This window comes from Urocitellus parryii, chromosome X, assembly GCF_045843805.1.
Source record: "Urocitellus parryii isolate mUroPar1 chromosome X, mUroPar1.hap1, whole genome shotgun sequence".
NCBI lineage: Eukaryota > Metazoa > Chordata > Mammalia > Rodentia > Sciuridae > Urocitellus > Urocitellus parryii.
The window spans coordinates 111,539,603-111,562,982 of record NC_135547.1 but is presented as its reverse complement, the minus strand read 5'-3'; the positions used below and the strand labels follow the sequence as shown (position 1 = coordinate 111,562,982).

Here is a 23,380-nt window from a genome sequence, read left to right as displayed (position 1 = left end):
AACCCTTTTGGCAAAGCCAAGACCTATCATGACGATTATAAGGCATAGAATATAATTAAAACTTCCTTCTGTAATCATAAAGTAGCATTTTGGGGTTCCATGTTTAGTGTGTTAATATAGTAAAATGAGAAACAGAGGTCATTGTGGTTCTAGTAACACAGAGCAGAGGGCATATTAAAAGGATGAGCTAAGAGTTTGAATAATGTTTTATTAAATGTAGCAGTTTCCTTGAAGGGAAGATGATGATTTTTAATTCTGGCCCTTTAAAATTCCTTTGGAATGTCCTTAACATATAGAAAACATCCAAATCTAAAGAGTGGTGTTTAGGTGAGATATCATAGGGAAAGCAGCATGCACCAATTCTACATGTGTGTTAATCACATTTCATTTAAGGAGCTATGGAAAAATATGAATATATACCTCCTCCAAAAAGCCATGTTATTTTCCACACTATCCCACAATTTCTTTTTAAAAAAGATCTAGCTAACTTTGATAACTATATCAAATATATAATCATTTTGCTAAACATTACCACAGTGTAGTTAAAAACCAAGTCATAAAGACGTGCTATTTCCATAAAGAATTTTGCACATTTGGGCAATACTTGCCTATCAGACCAGTTGGGTTCTAGTGAGAGAGATGAACTAGGTTCCAGAGATGAACTAGATTTCTAATATCCAAAAAAAAGGGAGGAATCTGATCAGAAATGAAAAAGTAATCAACAGAATAAAAATATTAAAATATACAAATAACCAGAAGAGAAAGTTTGATCTGTTCAACATGGTAGTCATAGAAAAGCAATTTCACCTTAAAAATAAAGGAGTTAGAAGATGGCAGCAAATAGAGTGCATCACACCCTGTGTACCGCGCCACTGCGCAGGTGAATAACAAGTTCAAACGACAAAAAACTATCTTGTAAGGAATTTACAGCAAAATGGGGGTGCACCGAAACCTAGAGGAAGGATTTCCAGCACCGAGGTCAGGTAATTGAGTCTCAAACACGAGCCAACTGTGCGACTGGAGATCCAGGCTCACTGATCCGTGCTGCCCGCCCCGTGGCTACACACGGCAGGGCGCCACCAAGAAGCGACCAGCAAGCAGAGAGAAACATTATGGGTTCTGTGGAATCCTGCCGGCTGAGCCCTCACTGAGCCCCGGGCTGAGTTCGGGATTTCAGACGGGAAGGAAGCGGTACAGTTCTATCCCCCACAACTGAAACTCCACCAAGGAAACCAGCGGCCATCATCTTGGAGAGCTCACGTAACCACCGCCAGTCTCCGACAGATTGCAACAATAAAACAGGTGTGTATTACTCAGCTCATCTCCCATACAGCGGGGAATTCGCATAAAATCCCTCCTAGTCTTTCTGGGGGAGGGATTATCAGAGGGAGCCTACATAAAGATGCGGGGAAAGCTAGAGACACCTGACCTTCAACTCCCCCTCCCATCAGCAGCAAAAACGAAACCTGTCTAGCCAGCACTGGGGAAGGGGCAAGCGGAAAAAATCAAAACAATAGAGTGCCGGGGTTCCCAATAGCCACCTCCACACCCAGCAAACGGCAGGCCCAGAGTACAGTTTGAACTGTCGAGAGGCATCACTCAGGGGAAATCTGGTCTAGCAGGAGAAACCAGGACTACCAGGAGAAACCAGGGGACTAGAGGCCAGGCCCGTGCGACTGGGCGGCTGGAGTCTGCCCACCCGCCGGTGACCAGGAGCTGAAACCAACCAGAGACAGTCCAGTCCCACCCCCCCATTCGGACACCCCGGCAAGGAGCCTGGGGCCTGCCATAGCAGAGAGGTGACGTCACTGGAGCTCGGCCGTCGGAAATCCTTCCCAGCGGAATCCACTTAAGCAGGCATAGTCTACCAACACAAAGGAGAGACAACAGAGATATACAAAACCAAAACAAATCTATAGAAGAGAGCAGAAACACAGCAATCAAATAGAGTTGGAAAGTAACGTGAACATCATGAAAAAACAAGGGAAAAAAGGAGTACAAACAATGCAGGACAACTTAAATCTACAGAGGACCTAGAAGCATCAGAAACATGGATAGGGAAAGAACTCAAGGCATACCTAACTCAGATGAAAAGGAATATTAGAGAAGACATGAGACAGCAAGTCCAAGCAATGAATATATTTTGAAAACGAATTAAACAAACAAATTCAAATGGCAAAGAAAGAACTTTACCAGGAGATAGAGATCTTAAAATAAAAAAATCAAACAGTAAACCTAGAAATGCAGGAAACTATAAACCAAATTAAAAACTCAAACAAGAATATTACAAATAGACTAGATCAAGTAGAATTCAGAACATCAGATAATGAAGACAAAGTTTATCAACTTGAAAAGAATATAGTCAACACAGAAAAGATGCTTAAATCTCACGAGCAATCTATTCAAGAGACATGGGATGTCATAAAAAAACCAAATTTGAGAGTCATTGGGATAGAAGAAGGCATAGAGATTCAAAATAAAGGAATGGACAACCTATTAAATGAAATAATTCTAGAAAACTTCCAGAGATGAAAGATGGAATGGATTGCCAAATCCTGGAAGCCTACAGGACCGCAAACATTCAAAACCATAATAGACCAACTCCAAGACATATAATTATAAAGATAGCCAACATACAGAACAAGGAGTGAATATTAAAAGCTATGAGACAAAAGAGGCAGATTACATTCAGGGGTAAACCAATTAAGTTAACGACTGATTTTTCATCACAGACTTTGAAAGCGAGAAGATCCTGGAACAATGTATTTCAAACGCTGAAAAATAATGGATTCCAACCAAGAATACTGTATCCAGCAAAATTAAGCTTCAGATTTGACAATGAAATTAAAATATTTCACGATAAACAAAAGCTAAAAGAATTCACAGCCAGAAAACCAGCACTGCAAAGCATTTTGAGCAAAATACTACAAGAAGAGGAATTGAAAAATAGTGCCCAAAACTAACAGCGGGAGATATCTCAATAAAGGGGGAGGAAAATAACCAAAAAGTAAAAACTAGCCAAACTAAAATAAATAAATAAAGAAGCATAACTGGAAGTACAAACCATATTTCAATTGTAACCTTAAATGTTAATGGCCTAAACTCATCAATCAAGAGACATAGGCAAGTAACCTGGATCAAACAAACAAATCCAACAATATGCTGCCTTCAGGAGACTCATATGATAGGAAAAGACATACACAGGCTGGAGGTGAAAGGTTGGGAAAAATCATACCACTCACATCGCCCTTGGAAGCAAGCAGGAGTGGCCATACTCATATCGAATAAAATCAACTTCAAACCTAAGTTAATCAAAAGGGATAAAGAAGGACACTATATACTGTTAAAAGGAACCATCCACCAACAAGACATAACAATTATCAATTTGTATGCACCAAACAATGGTGCTGCAACGTTCATAAAAAAAAAAAAAAACTCTCCTCAAGTTCAAGGGTCAAATAGACTACAACACAATAATTATGGGTGACTTCAACACACCGCTCTCGCCATTAGACAGATCCTCTAGAAAAAAGCTGAATAAAGAAACTATAGAACTCAATAGCACAATCAATAACCTAGACTTAACCGACATATATAGAATATATCAGCCATCATCAAGTAGATACATGTTCTTCTCAGCAGCACATGGATCCTACTCAAAGATAGACCATATATTATGCCATAGGGCAACTCTTAGTAAATATAAAGGTGTGGAGATAATACCATGCACCATATCTGATCATAATGGAATGAAACTGGAAATCAATGATAAAAGAAGGAAGGAAAAATCCTACATCACATGGAAAATGAACAATATGTTACTGAATGATCAATGGGTTACAGAAGACATAAAGGAGGAGGTAAAAAAATTCTTAGAGACAAATGACAATACTGACACAATATACCGGAATCTATGGGACACAATGAAAGCAGTTTTAAGAGGGAAATTCATTTCTTGGAGTCCTTTCCTCAAAAAAAGAAAAATCAACAAATCAATGAACTCACACTACACCTCAAAAACCTAGAAAAGGAAGAGCAAAACAACAGCAAATGTAGTAGAAGACAAGAAATAATTAAAATTAGAGCAGAAATCAATGAAATTGAAACAAAAAAAACCATTGAAAAAATTGATAAAACTAAAAGTTGGTTCTTTGAAAAAATAAATAAGATCGACAGGCCCTTAGCCATGCTATTGAAGAGAAGAAGAGAGAGAACTCAAATTACTAACATACGGGATGAAAAAGGCAATATCACAACAGATACTACAGAAATACAGAAGATAATTAGAAAGTATTTTGAAACCCTATATTCCAATAAAATATAAGATAGTGAAAATATCGATAAATTTCTTAAGTCATACGATCTGCCCAGATTGAGTCAGGAAGACACACACAATTTAAACAGACCAATAACAAAGGAAGAAATTGAAGAAGCCATCAAAAGACTACCAACCAAAAAAGCCCTGGACCGGATGGGTATACAGCAGAGTTTTACAAAACCTTCAAAGAAGAATTAATACCAATACTTTTCAAGCTATTTCAAGAAATAGAAAAAGAAGGAGCTCTTCCAAATTCATTCTATGAGGCCAACATCACCCTGATCCCGAAACCAGACAAAGACACTTCAAGGAAAGAAAACTATAGACCAATATCTCTAATGAACTTGGATGCAAAAATTCTCAATAAAATCCTGGCGAATCGAATACAAAAGCATATCAAAAAAAAATTGTGCACCATGATCAAGTAGGATTCATCCCTGAGATGCAAGGCTGGTTCAATATACGGAAATCAATAAATGCTATTCACCACATCAATAGACTTAAAGAAAAGAACCATATGATCATCTCGATAGATGCAGAAAAAGCATTCTACAAAATACAGCATCCCTTTATGTTCAAAACGTTAGAAAAACTAGGGATAACAGGAACTTACCTCAACATTGTAAAAGCTATATATGCTAAACCTCAGGCTAGCATCATCCTAAATGGAGAAAAACTGAAGGCATTCCCTCTAAAATCTGGAACAAGACAGGGATGCCCTCTATCACCACTTCTATTCAATTTAGTCCTTGAAATACTAGCCAGAGCAATTAGACAGACAAAAGAAATTAAAGGCATAAAAATAGGAAAAGAAGAACTTAAATTATCGCTATTTGCAGATGACATGATAATATATTTAACAGACCCAAAAGGGTCTACAAAGAAACCTCTAGAGTTAATAAATGAATTCAGCAAAGTGGCAGGATATAAAATCAACACGCATAAATCAAAGGCATTCCTGTATATCAGCAACAAAACTTCTGAAATGGAAATGAGGAAAACCACTCCATTCAAAATATCCTCAAAGAAAATAAGATACTTGGGAATCAACCTAACAAAAGAGGTGAAAGATTTATACAATGAAAACTACAGAACCCTAAAGAGAGAGATAGAAGAAGATCTTAGAAGATGGAAAAATGTACCCTGTTCATGGATAGGCAGAACTAACATCATCAAAATGGCGATATTACCCAAAGTTCTCTACAGGTTTAATGCGATGCCAATCAAAATCCCAACGGCATTTCTTGTAGAAATAGATAAACCAATCATGAAATTCATATGGAAAAACAAAAGACCCAGAATAGCAAAAGCAATTCTAAGCAGGAAGTGTGAATCTGGAGGTATAGCGATACCAGATTTCAAACTATATTACAGAGCAATAGTAACAAAAACAGCATGGTACTGGTACCAAAACAGGCAGGTGGACCAATGGTACAGAATAGAGGACACAGAGACCAACCCACAAAATTACAACTTTCTCATATTTGATAAAGGGGCTAAAAGCATGCAATGGAGGAAGGATAGCATCTTCAACAAATGGTGCTGGGAAAATTGGAAATCCGTATGCAACAAAATGAAACTGAATCCCTTTCTCTCGCCATGCACAAAAGTTAACTCAAAATGGATCAAGGAGCTAGATATCAAATCAGAGACTATGCGTCTGATAGAAGAAAAAGTTGGCTACGATCTACATACTGTGGGGTCAGGCTCCAAATTCCTTAATAGGACGCCCATAGCCCAAGAGTTAATAACAAGAATAAACAAATGGGACTTACTTAAACTAAAAAGTTTTTTCTCAGCAAGAGAAACAATAAGAGAGGTCAATAGAGAGCCTACATCCTGGGAACAAATTTTTACCCCTCACACTTCAGATAGAGCCCTAATATCCAGAATATACAAAGAACTCAAAAAATTAGACAATAAGATAGCAAATAACCCAATCAACAAATGGGCCAAGGACCTGAACAGACACTTCACAGAGGAGGACATACAATCAATCAACAAGTACTTGAAAAAATGTTCACCATCTCTAGCAGTCAGAGAAATGCAAATCAAAACCACCCTAAGATACCATCTCACTCCAGTAAGATTGGCAGCCATTCTGAAGTCAAACAACAATAAGTGTTGGTGAGGATGTGTGGAAAAGGGTACACTTGTACACTTCTGGTGGGACTACAAATTGGTGAGGCCAATTTGGAAAGCAGTATGGAGATTCCTGGGAAAGCTGGGAATGGATCCACCATTTGACCCAGCTATCGCCCTTCTCGGACTATTCCCTGAGGATCTTAAAAGAGCGTACTATAGGGATACTGCCACATCAATGATCATAGTGGCACAATTCACAATAGCTAGACTGTGGAACCAACCTAGATGCCCTTCAATAGACGAATGGATTAAAAAAAAGTGGCATCTATACACAATGGAGTATTACGCAGCACTAAAAAATGACAAAATCATAGAATTTGCAGGGAAATGGATGGCATTAGAGCAGATTATGCTAAGCGAAGCTAACCAATCCCTAAAAAACAAATGCCAAATGTATTCTTTGATATAAAGAGAGCAACTAAGAACAGAACAGGGAGTAAGAGCATGAGGAAAAGTTTAACATTAAACAGAGACGAGTGGGGGGAGAGAAAGGGAGAGAGAAGGGAAAGCATATGGAAATGGTAGGAGACCCTCAATGTTACACAAAATTACATAGAAGAAGTTGTGAGGGGAAAGGGTGGGGGAACAAGGGAGAGAATTGAACAACAGCAGAGGAGGTAGAGAGGGAAGATGGGAGGGGAGGGGAGGGGGGATAGTAGGGGATAGGAAAGGTAGCAGAATACAACAGTTACTAATATGGCATTATGTAAAAATGTGGATGTGTAACCGATGTGATTCTGCAATCTGTATTTGGGGTAAAAATGGGAGTTCATAACCCACTTGAGTCAAATGTATGAAAGATGATATATCATGAGCTTTGTAATGTTTTGGAAAACCAATTAAAAAATAAAAAAATAAAGGAGTTAATGGAATGTGGCTTTAGATTATTTAAATTATTAAATGTATGTGAAATGAATCTTAGTCAAAGTAAGAGCTACAAATGTGGATATTTCAATTTAACTCTATGTGAATAAAATTGCTTTTAAAAGAGCAGTAGGGCTGGAGTAGAGAGTTAGCTGAGCATGTGTGAGGCACTGGGTTTGATCCCAATACCACATAAAAATAAATAAAATAAAGGTATTGTGTCCATCTACAACTAAAAAAATATTTAAAATAAAATAAAATAAAAGAGTAGTAAATTTTATTTTCAAAGTTATGATATAAAAATAATCTCATGGTGTAACTAAGAAATCCAGCAGAATTTTGGGGTAATATACATGTTTATACACTTTGCACTAATGTTTAAGGTTAATGTAATGTTTTACATTCTTTTATCCTGTTTGGCCAAGTGTTTCTCTTTAGGTTGAAGAAATTTCAACTGAAGAATGAGGCCATTTATTATCTTAACCATCATGATATCACCAATAAACAAAAGTTGAAATTATTAATAATGGGTCTCCTAATGAAAGAGTTCCCATTTCTTACTTCCTGTGTTAGATATAAAAGAAAATATGTCCAAGAAACCAGTTTCCATGTTGCTGGCATGTAAGAATAAATCATCTACATGGAGGTAAGGGAAGCAAAAATCCAGAACACCATCTTCATGAAGGTAAGGAAGAAGTTAAATTTCATGTTAAATTTAATTCAGAAGTGTCAGAGGTAGCTCTGACTGATCGGGTTATTGAAGCAGTAGAAAGAGGGAATGTCTAAATAGAAAATATTGCTCTCTGTTCAACAAAATTCATCTTAGTATTTGGGGAAATTAATTACATGGAACTAGTCAATGTTTTCATTAAGTGGTTAGAGGATTATAAGCCTTTTGGTTAAAATATAATAAATTACCTATCTTAGAAATATTTGTTTTAATTTATTAAAATTAAATATAGGAGAACAATTTTAAGCATGATAACAATGACCAGAGTATGCAGAGCTTAATTTTGCTCTACATGGCTCAAAGTGAACAGCATGAACACTGCCCTTGCTCTATAATTACAGGAATGTAAACATTGTACAACCTCATCTTCTTATCATGCTGAAAAGGACAATATCAATGTCAGCATAGCATTTAACATTTTCAAGTACTTAGGGTTATAAGATTATTTCTATTTTTATAAGGCTTTATATCAAATATAGTATTACCTTATTATTTTATAATGACAATTGGTGAAAGTTTGTAGCCTATAATTTCTGACAGCCCAATGCACTAAAACAGCTTGTTTAGATTATTAAATGTATGTGAAATGAAATAAATCTTAAGAGTTCAAGGAAATATTTATATATGGGAGGGACTAGATATTTGTGTGTTGCAAGGTGACATTTTTAGAATTTCTTCTATGTTTTTAAACTTACTTTTTTCTTCCTATTATTTAGCAAAGGCTTTTATATTTTTAAATAAATTCTTAAATATTTACATCAATACTATGATCAATTAACACAGCAAGGCTCTTGCTGAAAAGACTTAGAAAATCTCATTTATCAATTCTCTTTAGCCCATGTTAAGCCTCCAATATAACATCTATTGAAGTAATTTGCAAAATTAAAATAACATGCTTATAAATCTATATCCTGATTAACTTTAGAACAAAATCTATTAACTTCTCAATAGGACATTCAAACTTTTAAGTAATCCCATTACCTAAATTCATCTGTGTCAAAAAGTTTATGGCCATAACATGTTCTTTTGTTGGGTAACACTTTAATATTAATCAATAACTTCATAATTCAGTTTGTTAGTCTATAAAAGTTACATACACATTTTGATTTCTTTGCATAGAATGAGAATATCAGTACCTTCATATATTCTCCACATCCTTTGCTCTCTCATCTCCTACCATCTGTCACTTACAAATTTACTTTCACACTTGAGAAGATTTTAAATCCTACATTTTGTTCTTCAACCACAATCATAAATTTCTTTGCCTTGCCTGTAAATTTACACAACATAAAAATAAATCCACTGCAAATAAAACACAATGCAAATGCTATGTGTAAATAATGTTTATTGACCAATCAAGTAGTGTGCTAAGATTATAATTTTTTCTTTTGAATTCAATGTATTGACCATTAGCTATTTGAAGTAAAATAATACATTAATAAAGACATATATACACAAACACACACATATGTATATTTGAAGATTATGTATATTAAATATTATATATATTCAAGATTATATATAAATAAGATTACATGTGTGTGTTTGTAGATATAATCTTACATTCCCCAAATTCTTAAAGTGTTATTTCATTTAATTTTCTACATACTTGGAATATGTCTGCCTTGTGACAATGTTTTATTTTCTTCTGAAATTTTATAATTATTTTTATTTTTTATTGAGGAAAAATACAATTCCATTCCAAACATCTCTCATCAAATTCAGCCTTGTATATCTGACACATACTTGCTTCCTGTTCCTCAAACCTGTTCTTTCTTCACTCTTCTCATCCCTAAAAGTAGAAACTCTGTTGTTCCAGTTCCTTGTGCCAAATACTTCACTGTCAATCTTGACTCTTCTCTTTTACTCTCATATACATCCAATCTAGTCAAAGCTCCTGTGAGCCATACCTTGTAATCATATCACGAATTTGACTCCCTCTTGTCATTTCCATTGTTAAAATCCTATTCCAAATAATCATCATCTTTCCTCTGAATTATTATAATAGTCCCTTCACTGGTTTTCATTTTTCCATTCTTTATCCCTAACACTTTTTTTACATAAAAAAGTGATCCCATCAAGTCATACAATTGTCTTCTGTGTCACTCAGAGTCAAATGCAGTCTTTATTAAAGCTTTAAGGTCCCCCATGATGTCTTTTTAGGTCTCTACTTTCTTCTTGTCCAGTGCTTCCTGTTATTCTCCCCATTTCAGCTGCACAGTTCCCTTACATGTTCTTAAGACTGAAAGTTTCAGATGAGATAATATACACAAAAGCTATTTGTAAATTAAATCATTGTACATGAACACATGTACAACTTAATCTATAGAAAATAATAGTGACTACCATTCTATCGTCACATCATGCTTTTTTTCCCAATCATATCTTTTCTAATAATGTGTGTATGGTGTATTTTTTTTTTGTGTGTGTGTGTGTGTGTGTATTCTAACATTTTATCTTCTAACTCTAGAAACATTCCTTGGAACAGGATCTTTCCCTTAATCTGTGTGCATGCAAGTGCATCAATGTGCCTGTGTGTATACATACACACTATTGTTAATTTGGTGCCTATAGAAATAAGGTCAGTGCTCAAGAATATATATTGACTGAATTAATGGATTCTTTTTATTGTGTGATTCTACTCTATAAATTATACTACTTTCCTGGTAGTGTTTCATTTTTCCACAAAGATACTTTATCTAGAGTTCTTTGACCCCATGCTTCAAAAAACTGTATATTTTACTCTTAGTTCATATATTAAAAGGGAATTTCATGGGGCTGGGGTTATGGCTTAGTGGCAGAGCACTTGCCTAGTATGTGTGAGGTACTGAGTTTGATTCTCAGCACCACATATAAATAAATAACCAAAAAAAATTAAAAAGGGAATTTCTCAATCTCCTTTTAAGTGACACATTTGATATTTTCTACATCCCATGCCTTTTTTTGTTTTGTTTTGTTTTATCCTCATTTTGCTTAAGTATAACCTAGAGTAAATTACCAGAAAACATGTTTTAGAAGCAAACTACTTGATTCATTTCATGTTGGAAAATAAATTTGTTTTCTTGGTTAAAGTATTTTTGATTCTAAATGTTTATATGAGAGTTTTTAAAACCCTGTTCCAAGATATCCTAGCATTCAGTATTGCCTATGAAAAGTAGCATATCTTCTTTTTGCCCTTAAAAGTATTAATTGGGTCTAGGGAAAGTTCAGTGGGAAAGCACTTGAATAACATGTGGGAGGTCCTGGGTTTGATTCCTAGCACACATAAATAAACAAGTAAATTCATTAATAATTAAGAAATTGTTAGTAACTTTTTAACATTTTTGTTATGAAGTCATGAGATATTTACATGTAGGTCTTTCCTTGTTTCTATTTTTTATATTATTTTTTAGTTGTAGGTGGACATAATTTCTTTATTTTATTTTTATGTGGTGCTGAGGATCAAACCCAGTGCCTCATGCATGTTAGGCAAAGCACTCTACCACTGAGCCACAACATTAGCCCAGTTTCTTTTTTTCTTTTATTTTCTTTTTTTATATTAGTAATCAATAAGTCATTTTGTTGTGAAGATATTTTCTTTTTCTACTAAAGGAACATTTTTTCTAGTATCTCCTCTCTAATTTTTTGACTTCCCTTTCTAGAGAAATTGTTACTAGCTATTGTAGCTCTTGATCAGGTACTCTGTATTTTATATATATGTCTTATACAGTTGATTTTTTTAATGCTGTTTTCTAGGACATACTCTCAACTTGACTTTTTTTTTGCATTTTGATAACATTTGGTTTTAAGAGAATTTTATTATTTCTTTAAAGGCACTAAAATACTAATAAATTGTTCTTTTCTGATTTTTCATATACATGGAGGATGAACTATTACTTATGTCATCCACTTTTATTTTGATTATGCTTACACATGTTGTTAAAAGTAAAGATGTTTAGTGATGATGGCACAGAAATAACTCACTTTTATTTTTGAGAAGGCTATCATTAAGAGATGGTGACACCTTTTACAGAATCTAAAATGGCATAAAATGTTAGTGGTCATAGAACTTTTCTTGTCTGACTAATATTTCTCTTATCCTGAATTACTTTGTGAAGCCACACAACTTCAGGGTCCCTCAGTGAGGAAAATCAAGTATTACTAGATGGTCAAGTCAAGGATATTTCCTTTCAGATATCATTATTATTCATAGAAACATGTTTGATCTACCTCATTTAACATAGACGTCAGCATCACTCATAATTATTCAACATTTAAGTGGGGAAAGGGGAAAAAGCAATATGTGTGAGAACTTTACACAGTATATGTGAACTGAATCAAGGGAAAGTGTGAACTCTAGACTCTCTCCAAGAGGGAAATGGTACCCCAAGATTGTGTACCGATTACAGCCATATTTTTTTAATCAAAGTTTGTTTCTGTATTGTTGCAGTTTCTTGAATATCATAGTCATGTCTAGCAAGCTAGAGAGGCCAAATCTATTCCACTTTTCACTATCTAGGGGATAGGGCTCCAGTAAATTGTCATGTAATGTTTTTGTGTCTGTTTCCTTTCTGAGTTCATAATTGGGCTGCATAGCAGCATGAAAAAGGCTGCTCTAACTGTAGTATGTATTTAGATCTTATGTGGTGAAATATAACACATTTTTTCGCTTGATATATTCTGGAATTTGTGTTATACATAGAAAAACTTTCACTAGGATGAGGAAAATAGACCTTTTATTGGTTTCTTTCAATATTTTATTATTTACTTTTTTACATTTTTGGAATTTATTCTGGTATATGTCATAATGCAAATTTCAAAATTTCTAAAATATATTATTTCTTACTGCTTTAAATAGACAACCTCATTTTATATGAAAATCCTACATGTATATAAATTTATTTTTATATACATATGCACAGATTTGGGCTTGACTACTTGTGAAATAGTGCTATCCTATATAAAGAAGCCATGGGAAAGTTAGTATTCCTGTGACTCTTAATATTTGGGTAACATTACACTTGGGCTTAAAATGGTTAGGAAAAGGGATAAGGTTATATAGAACAACAAATATATTATAGCCAACACTTTATATCTGGATTAGAGGAACTGTGGAGAAGGATATCAACAAGTTTTGCATTTTTCATAAGGTCAAATAGTACATCACTGCTCTGAAGTGATGATTGTAAATAGGGTTCAGTAGCTTCTTGCGCTGTAGTGCTGATGCTGAGAATGGTAGAGGCCACACAATAAGTTAAAGTATCAGTAATTAGATATTTCTTAAGAGAAATAAGCTCACAAAAGAGTCCCTTGCATAAAAGAATAAATGATAATCATCCCAATATATGGGTAGACATACAAGCAATATGAAAAAATCAAGGGAATAAACCACCCCAAATAGCCTATAACACTTTAACAACTGATTCCATAGACACCAGAATGAAATAAATGTCAGAGAAAGAATTTCAAGTTCATAGTTAAAATGTTCAACAAGATAAAAGATGATGTAAGGAGCAAAATTAGAGAAAAAATACAAGAAGTAAAAGATCACTTCAATAAAGAGATAGAGATTCTGAAAAGAACCAAACAAAAATCCTGGAAATGAAAGAAACAATAAACAAGTTAAAAATTCAATACAGCATCACCAATAGATTAGACCATTTTGAAGAAAAATTTTTAGGTCTTGAGGACAAAATACTTAGTCTTGAAAACAAAGGTGACGATAAAGATGTTAAGAGACTATGACCAGAATATTAAAAAATCTGGGATAAAATCAAGAGAGTGAATTTAAGAATCTTTGGGGGTAGATGAAGGCTCCAAAATACAAACTAAAGGAATGCACAACCTTTTCAATGATATAATATTAGAAACATTTACAAATCTTAGGAATGAGATGGAAATTCAAATGCAAGATGCATATTGAACTCCAAATATCTGCAAGATAAAAAATAGTAGGTAATATTTAGAGGTAAACAAATTTAGATTTCTACTGATTTCTCAACCCAGACCTTAAAAGCCATATGGGCTTTAAATAATATATACCAAGCACTGAAAGAAAATGGGTACCAACCAAGATTACTATACTTGGCAAATTATCCTTCAGAGTTGAAGATGAAAGAAGAACTTTCCATGATAAAAAGAAACTAAAATAATTCATATCCACTACAAAACATATTCAACAAAATATTTCATGCAGAAGAAATGAAAAATAAAAACTAGCATAGGGATAAATTGAACTAGAAGAATAGTCAATTAAAAGAGAATCAAGTCTGATTTAAACAGTATAAATAAATCAAAATGGCAGGAAATAAAAATCATCTCTCTGTGATAACAGTGAATATAAATGGTTTAAATTCTTCAATCAAAATACATAAATTGATCGTCTGGATTTTAAAAAAAGACTCAACAATATGTTGTTTGCAAGAGACTCACATCACAGACAAAGACATCCACAGACTAAAAGTGAAACATTGGTAAAAGATTTACCTTGAAAACCATACTGGAAAGCAAACAGGGTTAGCTATTCATATCAGTCAAACTGAAATTCAAGCCAAAATTAATCAGAAGAGAAAAAGAAGTTCACATTGTATTGATTAATGGAATCATCCAACAAAAATAATATGATTGTAAATATTTATGCTTCAAACAATGGTGCATCCACAAACATAAAACAAACCCTTCTTGATATTAAAAATCAAAAAGATCACAATATAGTAACACACCTCTCATCACTAGACAGATCATCCAGACATAAACCGAGTAAAGATTCTTCAGAACTAAAAAGATATTATTAATCAAATGAAGGTACCAGACACCTATAGAATATTTCATTAATCAACGAATTTACTTTCTTCTCTGCAGCACATGGAATATTTTCTAAAATAGATCATTTTTTTAGGTAACAAAGCAAGTCTCAGCAATTACAAAAAATAAAGATAATTCCTTGCATCATATCTGATCATAATGGAATAAAATTAGAGATAAATGATAAGATAAAAAATGAAATCACTCTAACATCTGGAGAATAAATAATATACTTTTGAATGACAAATGGATAGCAGAAAAAATCAGAGGAGAAATAAAAAATTAGAAACAAAGGAGAACAGTGACATAATATATCAAAACATCTGAGAAGGGGCTAGGCTTGTGGCTCAGTGGTAGATTGCTCACTTAGAACATGTGAGGCACTGGGTTTGATCCTCAACACCACATAAAAGTAAATGAATAAAATAAAGGTACTGTGTCTATCTACATCTAAAATATGTTTTTTTTTAATCTGAGAAAGTATAAAGGCAGTTCTAAGAGGGAAATTTGTAGCAACGAGTTCCTACATTTTAAAAATGAAAGGATACAAAATAAATAATCAATCATTATACCTCTAGGTTTTGAAAAAGAAGAACAAAGCAAATAACCAAATTAGCAGAAGTCAGGGAATTATTAAAATCAGCTATAATCAGTGAAACAAAGAGTTGGTTCTTTCAAAGGATAAGCAAGATTGATAAAACCTTAGCCAAACTAATCAAAGAAAGAGGGAGAAGACTGAAATTAATGAAAGAAGATATTAAAAAAGGGATATCACCACAGACACTACTGAAATCTAGAGGATCATTAGAAACTATTTTGAAAATTTATATTCCAATAAACTAGAAAATCTTGAATATATTGAAAAATTTCTAGAGACATGTGACCTACTCAAAATGAACCAGGAGAATGTAGAAAAATTAAACAGATCAATATCAAGTAATGAAAATAAAGCAGGTATCAAAAACTTCCCAACAAAGAAAAGCCCAGGACTGGATGGATTTTCAACCAATTTCTACCATACCTTTAAAGAAAAATTAATGCCAATCCTCCTCAAATTATCACCTGAAATAGAAGAGGAGGGAACACTGCTGAACTCATTCTATGAATCCAGGACCACACTGATACCAAAACCAGACAGCGACACATCAAAGAAAGAAAAATTCAGGCTAATATCATAGGTGAACAAAGATATAAAAATATTTACTAAAATACTGGCAAACTGCATTTAAAAACACATTGACAAGATAGTTCACCATGATCAAATGTGTTTCATCTTAGGAATACAAAGATGGTTCAACATATGCAAGTCAATAAATGAAATTTACCACATAAATAGACTTAAGGACAAGAATCACATGCTCATCTCAATAGATGTAGGAAAAAAATCACAATATCTAGCACACATTCATGTTTAAACACCAGAGGAAGTCGGGATAGATGGAACTTAAGACAGCAATGTAAAGGCTATATGTGACAAACCCAAGGCCAATATCATGTTAAACAGAGAAAAACTAAAAGCATTTTCTCTTTAAACAGGAACAAGACAAGGATGCCCTCTCTCTCTCTCTCTCTCTCTCTCTCTCTCTCTCTCTCTCTCTCTCTCTCTCTCTCACCACTCCTACTTAACATAGGCCTTGAAAGTCTAGTCAGAGCAATCTGGCAAGAAAAGGAAATGAAAGGGATACAAATAGGAAATAAAGAACGCAAATTATCTCTGTTTGCTCATGACATGATCCTATATTTAGAACACACACTCACAAAAAAAGAAACAAATAAAGAGAAGAATTGTAGAGGTTATAAATAAATTTAGTAAAGTAGTATGAAGTAGTATGTTACAAGATTAACATACATAAATCAATCCCTTCCCTACACTGCAATAATAAATTTGCTGAAAAATAAATTAGGGAAACTATACCATTCACTATTACCTAAAAAAAATAATATGCTATAACACTAGCAAAGGAGGAGAAGGACCTCTAAAATGAAAACTATAGAACACTGAAGAAAGAAATTAAAGACCTTAGAAGATGGAAAGACCTTCCATATTCTTGGATAGGCAGAATTAATATTATCATATTACCAAAATCACTACACAGATGCAATGCAATCCCCATCAAAATACCAATAACATTCTTCACAGAACTAGAAAAAATTTGTAAAATTCATTTGGAAGAATAAGAGACCCAGATTAGCCAAAATAATACTGAGCAAGAAAAGTGATGCTGGAAGCAACATAATGCTAAACCTCAAATTATACTACAGAGCTATAGTAAATGAAAACAGCATGGTACTGGCACCAAAACAGACAATGAAAATCAGTGGAAAAGAATAGAAGACAGACAAACCCACATAAATACTGTCACCTGATACTAGATATAGATGCCAAAAACATACACGTTGGAGAAAAAATAGCCTCTCCAACATATGGTGCTGGGAAAACTGGAAATCCATATATAGAAGAATGAAACTTGACCCGTATTTCTAACCCTGCACAAAAAGCAACTCAAATTGGATAAAAAAATGTAGGAATTAGGCAAAAACTCTGCACCTGCTAGAAGGTAATATATGCCTAACACATTGGCACAGACATAAACTTCTTTAATAAGATTCCTAAAATGCAAAAAATACATAAAAATACAATAAATTAGATGACATCAAATTAAAAATCTCCTGCACAATAAAGTAAACAAGAATGTAAAGAAAGGGCCTACAGAATTGGAGATCATTGCCACCTGCTCTTCAAATAGGGTGTTAATATCCAGAATATAAAGAATTTTAAAAAACTTAATATAAAAAACCCAATAACCCAAATAACAAATGAGCAAAATTATTAAATACTTCTCTAAATAAGAAATACAAGTGTCTAATTAATATATGAAAAAATGTTCAATAACTCTAGCAATCTTGGGAATACCAATCAAAACTACATTGAGATTTCATTTTACTCCAGTCACGATGGCAATTTTCAAGAATACAAATAACTGTTGGCATGAATATGGTGGATAAGGTACATCACACATTGTTTGTGGGACTGTGAATTAGTACAACCACTATGAAAATCAGTATGGCGATTCATCAAAAATACTATGAATAGAATCACCACATGACCCAGCTACCCTACTCCTCAGTATATATTCAAAATCAGCATACTATAGGGATACAACAGCATCAATGTTTATAGCAGCAAAATTCACAACAGCCATGCTATGAAACCAATCTGGGTGCCTTTCAACAGAGAAATGGATGAATAAAATGCAGCATATATACACAATGGAGTGTTATTCATTTATAAAGAAGAAATTATGTCATCTAGTGGTAAATGGATGGAGCAAAAGACCATCATACTAAGTGAAATAAGCCAGACTCAGAAATTCAAAGATCAAATGTTTTCTCTGATACACAGAAGTTAGCCCAAAATAAGAAAAGAAAAGAATAAAATGAGGGGTGAATTCATCAAAATTGAAAAAGAAAATTAGTTGAATAGAGGAAGGTGATGGGGGTGGGGTGGACATTGTAAGGGAAGAACAGTGGAATGAAACTGACTTAACTTTGCTGTGTACATATACAAATATATCACAGTGAATCTCATGTTTATGTATATCTATAAGGCACTAATTTAAAAAAAAAACCCTAAAATTAAATAGCAGAAAGATTGAGAGTAGAGGGAAGGGAACTGTGAGGAAGGCGGGGAGGAAATGGGAAGTACTAGGGACTAAATTGGAGCAAATTACATTCCATGCTTTTATAATTATGTCAAAATGAATCCTAATTTACATATAACTAAGAATAAAAATACAACATCATGATTTACATTATCACAATTACATTATTATAATTGTGTTATTACAATTACTTTCTTATAAACTACAATAATTATCAATAATCAATTAATTATAACAATTTTAGTCAGGAAAACAACTACTAATACTATCAATCAAGTTTAGCAAAGTCATAGAACAGAATGTATATGACAATGAGCTATGTAACCATACTTATCATTTTGTTGGTTCCTTCATTAATATGCTAATTAGGCATTTAGCATACACTCACTTCATATTTCTTTGAGATTCATGCTGTGACCTTTTGAAAATTATCCTTTGACAGTTTGGAAGTTCCACTACAAAGGCAATTAAACTTGGATTCCTTGAGAAATGCCCTCTATGGTTTATTTAATCTCAGACATATCTTTTCTTAAGTTCTTGAAAATTATTACTCTTAGTGACTCCTGGTTCCTTGTTTTTTTTTTTTTTTTTCTGATTCTGTATTCTTGTATATATTTCTCGGGTTTCACAAGGTTTGGTTCCTTATCTGGTTTGCAAATTTTCACTAAGTTATCATCCATAAGTGGAAGTAAAAACTGCCAATTCCATTATTTTTAAAATTTGATTTTATTTTCTAACCATTTGATAATCCCTTACAGGTGGAGATGGGGATATCATTTCTTTGTTGTAAAAAAATAAGTTTTCCAGTTTTTTTTTGCTTGCTTGCTTGGTTTTATCTTTTTGTATTTGTACAAGAACACAGTTTACTTCCACTATAAAAACATACTATTTACTTAAAATAAGGAATGTCAATTTTTTGTCAACTGTAGTTAATCTTGCACATCATTGTATAGTTACTAAATTCTTTCTGTGTTTTTGTATTGGTAACTGATAAAAAATCTAATTTGTGAGTGAAAATATGTCCCCACTTTTGAGATGTTATTAATATATTAGATTATAAGATCACTGATAAAATAGGTATGCTCTGCTGGTTTTGAAAGTCTAATAAATATTCACAGAATTCTGAGAAAAATGCCAGTATGTCAAAAGTGCTAACCTTTTAACAAAACAAAAATATCTGCTTAAAAACTGTTAGCTCAAAAATATTTTCTTTAACAAGTCAAGGTCATGTAATCAAGTAAAATCTCTGGACAAGTCAGATTCATAGATAATTTAGGTGTTAAAAAATTGATATACTCTTTCCCATCTTGTAAGATCATGGTTAAAATGACCAACAAGAAGAAATCTAAAGCCAGGAGGGTGATCAGTGACAAAGTTAAAACGAGTAACTTCAAGACTAAAATGCCCAAGAGAGAGAAGTCCTACTGCAGAGAAAACTAAAACTCTATCTTTGTCAGAGAAATTGGCATATATCCCAATCTGCTACGTATTCCATAAAGGCTAGGTACAAAAGGAAGTACTCTGCTGTTAAATCCAGGATTGCGAAGAAAAAGGAGAATATTCTTGATGCTGTCATAAAACCAGTTGATGGTGAAAAGAATGGTGGTACTTAAGTATTTAATCTATGCAAAACTCCAAGATATTATCCTAATGAAAATGTGCATCTCTGAAGCTGTTGAGCGATTTCAAAATAAAAAACAAACAAACAAACAAAAAATACAAACCAATAGCAACAACAAAACAAAACAAAACAAAATAAATCAGCTTTTGAGAAAACTACAAACTAGCATCACTCTGGGAACCATCCTGGGTCATCTTCACTGAGTGCCACACAGGAAAAAGAGTGGTTTTCCAAAAGCAGCTGAACATGGTTTAATGCTTATAACTGTACCTCTGTCCCTCAATCAAATTCCACTGGCTAGAAAACACCAGGAAATTATCATTATCACCTCCACAAAAATTGATATCAGTAGTGTGAAAATTCCAAAGCACTTCACTGATGTTTACTTCAAGAACAAATATTTGTGGAAATCAAGATTTCAGGAAGGTGAGATCTTCAACATAAAAAAAAAAATGATATTACAGTTTCAGTTCAAGGTTGACCAGAAATCAGTGGGCCCACAAATTTTACCAAAGCTATTCCTTAGCTCCAAGGCTTGATGTGATTGCTTTCAGTTTAACAAGATAAATTTGTCCTCACAAATTGGTATTCTAAGTTTTCTTACCAAGAAAATATTTAACTATTAAATACATTTAAAAAATAAACCAGTGATATCTCCTTTTCTTAATTATGTAAGGCCTATAATAAAACTTTGAAATTTTATTGTTACATTTGTTTTCCTTAAGAAGAGATGAAAGCACTAAAAAATGACAAAATCATGGAATTTGCTGGGAAATGGATGGCATTAGAGCAGATTATGCTAAGTGAAGCTAGCCAATTCCTAAAAAACAAATGCCAAATGTCTTCTTTGATATAAGGAGAGTAACTAAGAACAGAGTAGGGACGAAGAGCAGGAGATAAAGATTAACATTAGGAGGGAAAGGGAGAGAGAAGGGAAATTGCATGGAAATGGAAGGCGACCCTCATGGTTATACAAAATTACATATAAGAGAAGGTGAGAGGAAAGGGGAAAAAAAGAGAGAAATGAATTACAGTAGACAGGGTAGAGAGAGAAGATGGGAGGGGAGGGGGGATAGAAGAGGATAGGAAAGGCAGCAGAATACAACAGACACTAGTATGGCAATATGTATAAACATGGATGTGTAACGGATGTGATTCTGCAATCTGTATACATGGTAAAAATGGGAGTTCATAACCCACTTGAAACAAATGTATGAAATATGATATGTCAAGAGCTTTGTAATGTTTTGAACAACTAATAATAATAATAAAAGAAGAGATGAGATTATCTGAACTTTCTAAACCTTTTATTATTTTACATATAGTCCCATGGTTTAAGATTGTGAACCATTTTGAATTATGTGGTCAACTAAGATGAGTTATAATTGTGTCAAAATTTCTTTATATTAATAGTTATTATGTTGTATTGTATGTTGGCTTAAACATAATTTCCAATATGTATTAACTTTTAAGACATTGGATAATATTAAATAGAGTGAATCAGACTTTCTATTTGATGATTGCTAAGTAATATTGAATACTAAAAGTTCAGCCAGGCAGTACACTGGTGTGTGTGTGTGTGTGTGTGTGTGTGTTTGTGTGTGTACACATGAACACAAGCATGTGCATATCCGTGCATGTGTATGTAAGTTCCCATTCTTGTGTCAGAGTTTATATCTTTGGATTATGTACAAACATTAATTATTGTCAATTTAACAAAATATAAGCATGAGTGCTATGGCTGTAGATGGTTCTATTAGATTCTTAGAGATACAGACACAGATGTAGACATATACAGAAATATACATTGGTGAACTTGGTCTGCTAAAATATTTGCTCATAGTTGGACTTTTCAATTAAAATTCAGTTTTCTCTGTGAAAAATATTTTAGAAACTTTGTCTAAACACTTTATTTAATGTTTTTTCAGACTAAGCTAAGAACAAGAATAGTGAAGAAAGACATAGGACTACAGTCATATTCCTGATAAACTATGAGGGGGAAAGTATTTTTTATATTAGAGTAAACTGTTTTTTTCATAAATGAGAAAAATGATGGGGGAAGAAGGAACATTAATGGGCATAGAATGTTCTCCAAAGTTTGCACAGGTACATTTAGTTTCCTTGCTTCATAACACCTGCAAATGATGAATCTGAACAAAGGCCTTAAAGTATGTTTAAATTTTGAAAAAAGTTGCTTGAGTTTGACGAGTCTATTTGGAGAGAGAGAGAGAGAGAGAGAGAGAGAGAGAGAGAGAGAGAGAGAGAGAGAGAGAGATTGCAATTATTCTATTGACAAATATTATATTAATGTTAGATTAAAATGTGGTTTGCTCACTGTAAAAATAGCAAATTAGTCCTGAAGTATCTCAATCTGCCATAAACAAAAGGAAGTAGAAAGTTATTCAGTACTTGTTTACTCTGCCCAGATAAGGGAGATTTGTATCACAAAAGAATGGTTTTCAGTGCTTTAAAGAAATTTTATATTCCTGATTATTATAATAAAATCAAGGGCACAAATAGTTTCCCTCTTCAGAAAGAGATGAGTTTCTTACAAACATTTCATTTCCTACTAGCCTTTAAAAAAGTATTTGAATTTTGTCTTTGATTAATAGATAACTGTGCACAGCCTAACTCTTGTTTTAGGTTCCTATTGTTGTATATTCATCATGTGACAAAAATCACCTCTGGGGGAAAATTTTTTGATTTCGACTTCCTAAGATAAGACCCTATATTTTGAATAATAAAATCTTGAAGAATTAGTAATATCTTTGGGATTTCTCAAAAGTTACCTGATCTACTACAATGGTTATTCATTCACTTTATGAACAGAGATTGATAAAATAATAAAGGTTTTTTAAAAATCACACATTTCTTAACTAGTTCAGTGCCAGTAAAATAATCTCCTGGGAAAAGTTTTAGACACTGAATTTTTTTCAAGTTAACACTTTTTTGTGGATAAATATTATTAGCAAAATGTTATAGAAATGATATACTTTAGAGTATAGACTGGAAGCCCTTGGAGGTTAGACAATGGTTTCATTATTCATCATGTATATATTCTTAAGGTCAGGGAAAATATTGATTAAATTCTTATGAAATAGTTGTATATGAAACCCAATAGAAACTTTTCAACTTCTTCAACCTGGTGGTGATTTTTTTTTTACTGTTACTGTAATGAATTAACCAGAGACAGTCTTAATCAGTCTCATCATCAGCTTGTGGTATCTGCTTTAATTTCCTGCCCAGCTGAAGGCTTT

General features: G+C 33.3%; 1 pseudogene; it reads left to right on the top strand.

Moving 5' to 3' along the window:
* Positions 1 to 830: 830 nt before the first annotated feature.
* On the top strand, positions 831 to 20,662 carry LOC113199314 (large ribosomal subunit protein eL6 pseudogene; annotated as a pseudogene).
* Positions 20,663 to 23,380: the final 2,718 nt, after the last annotated feature.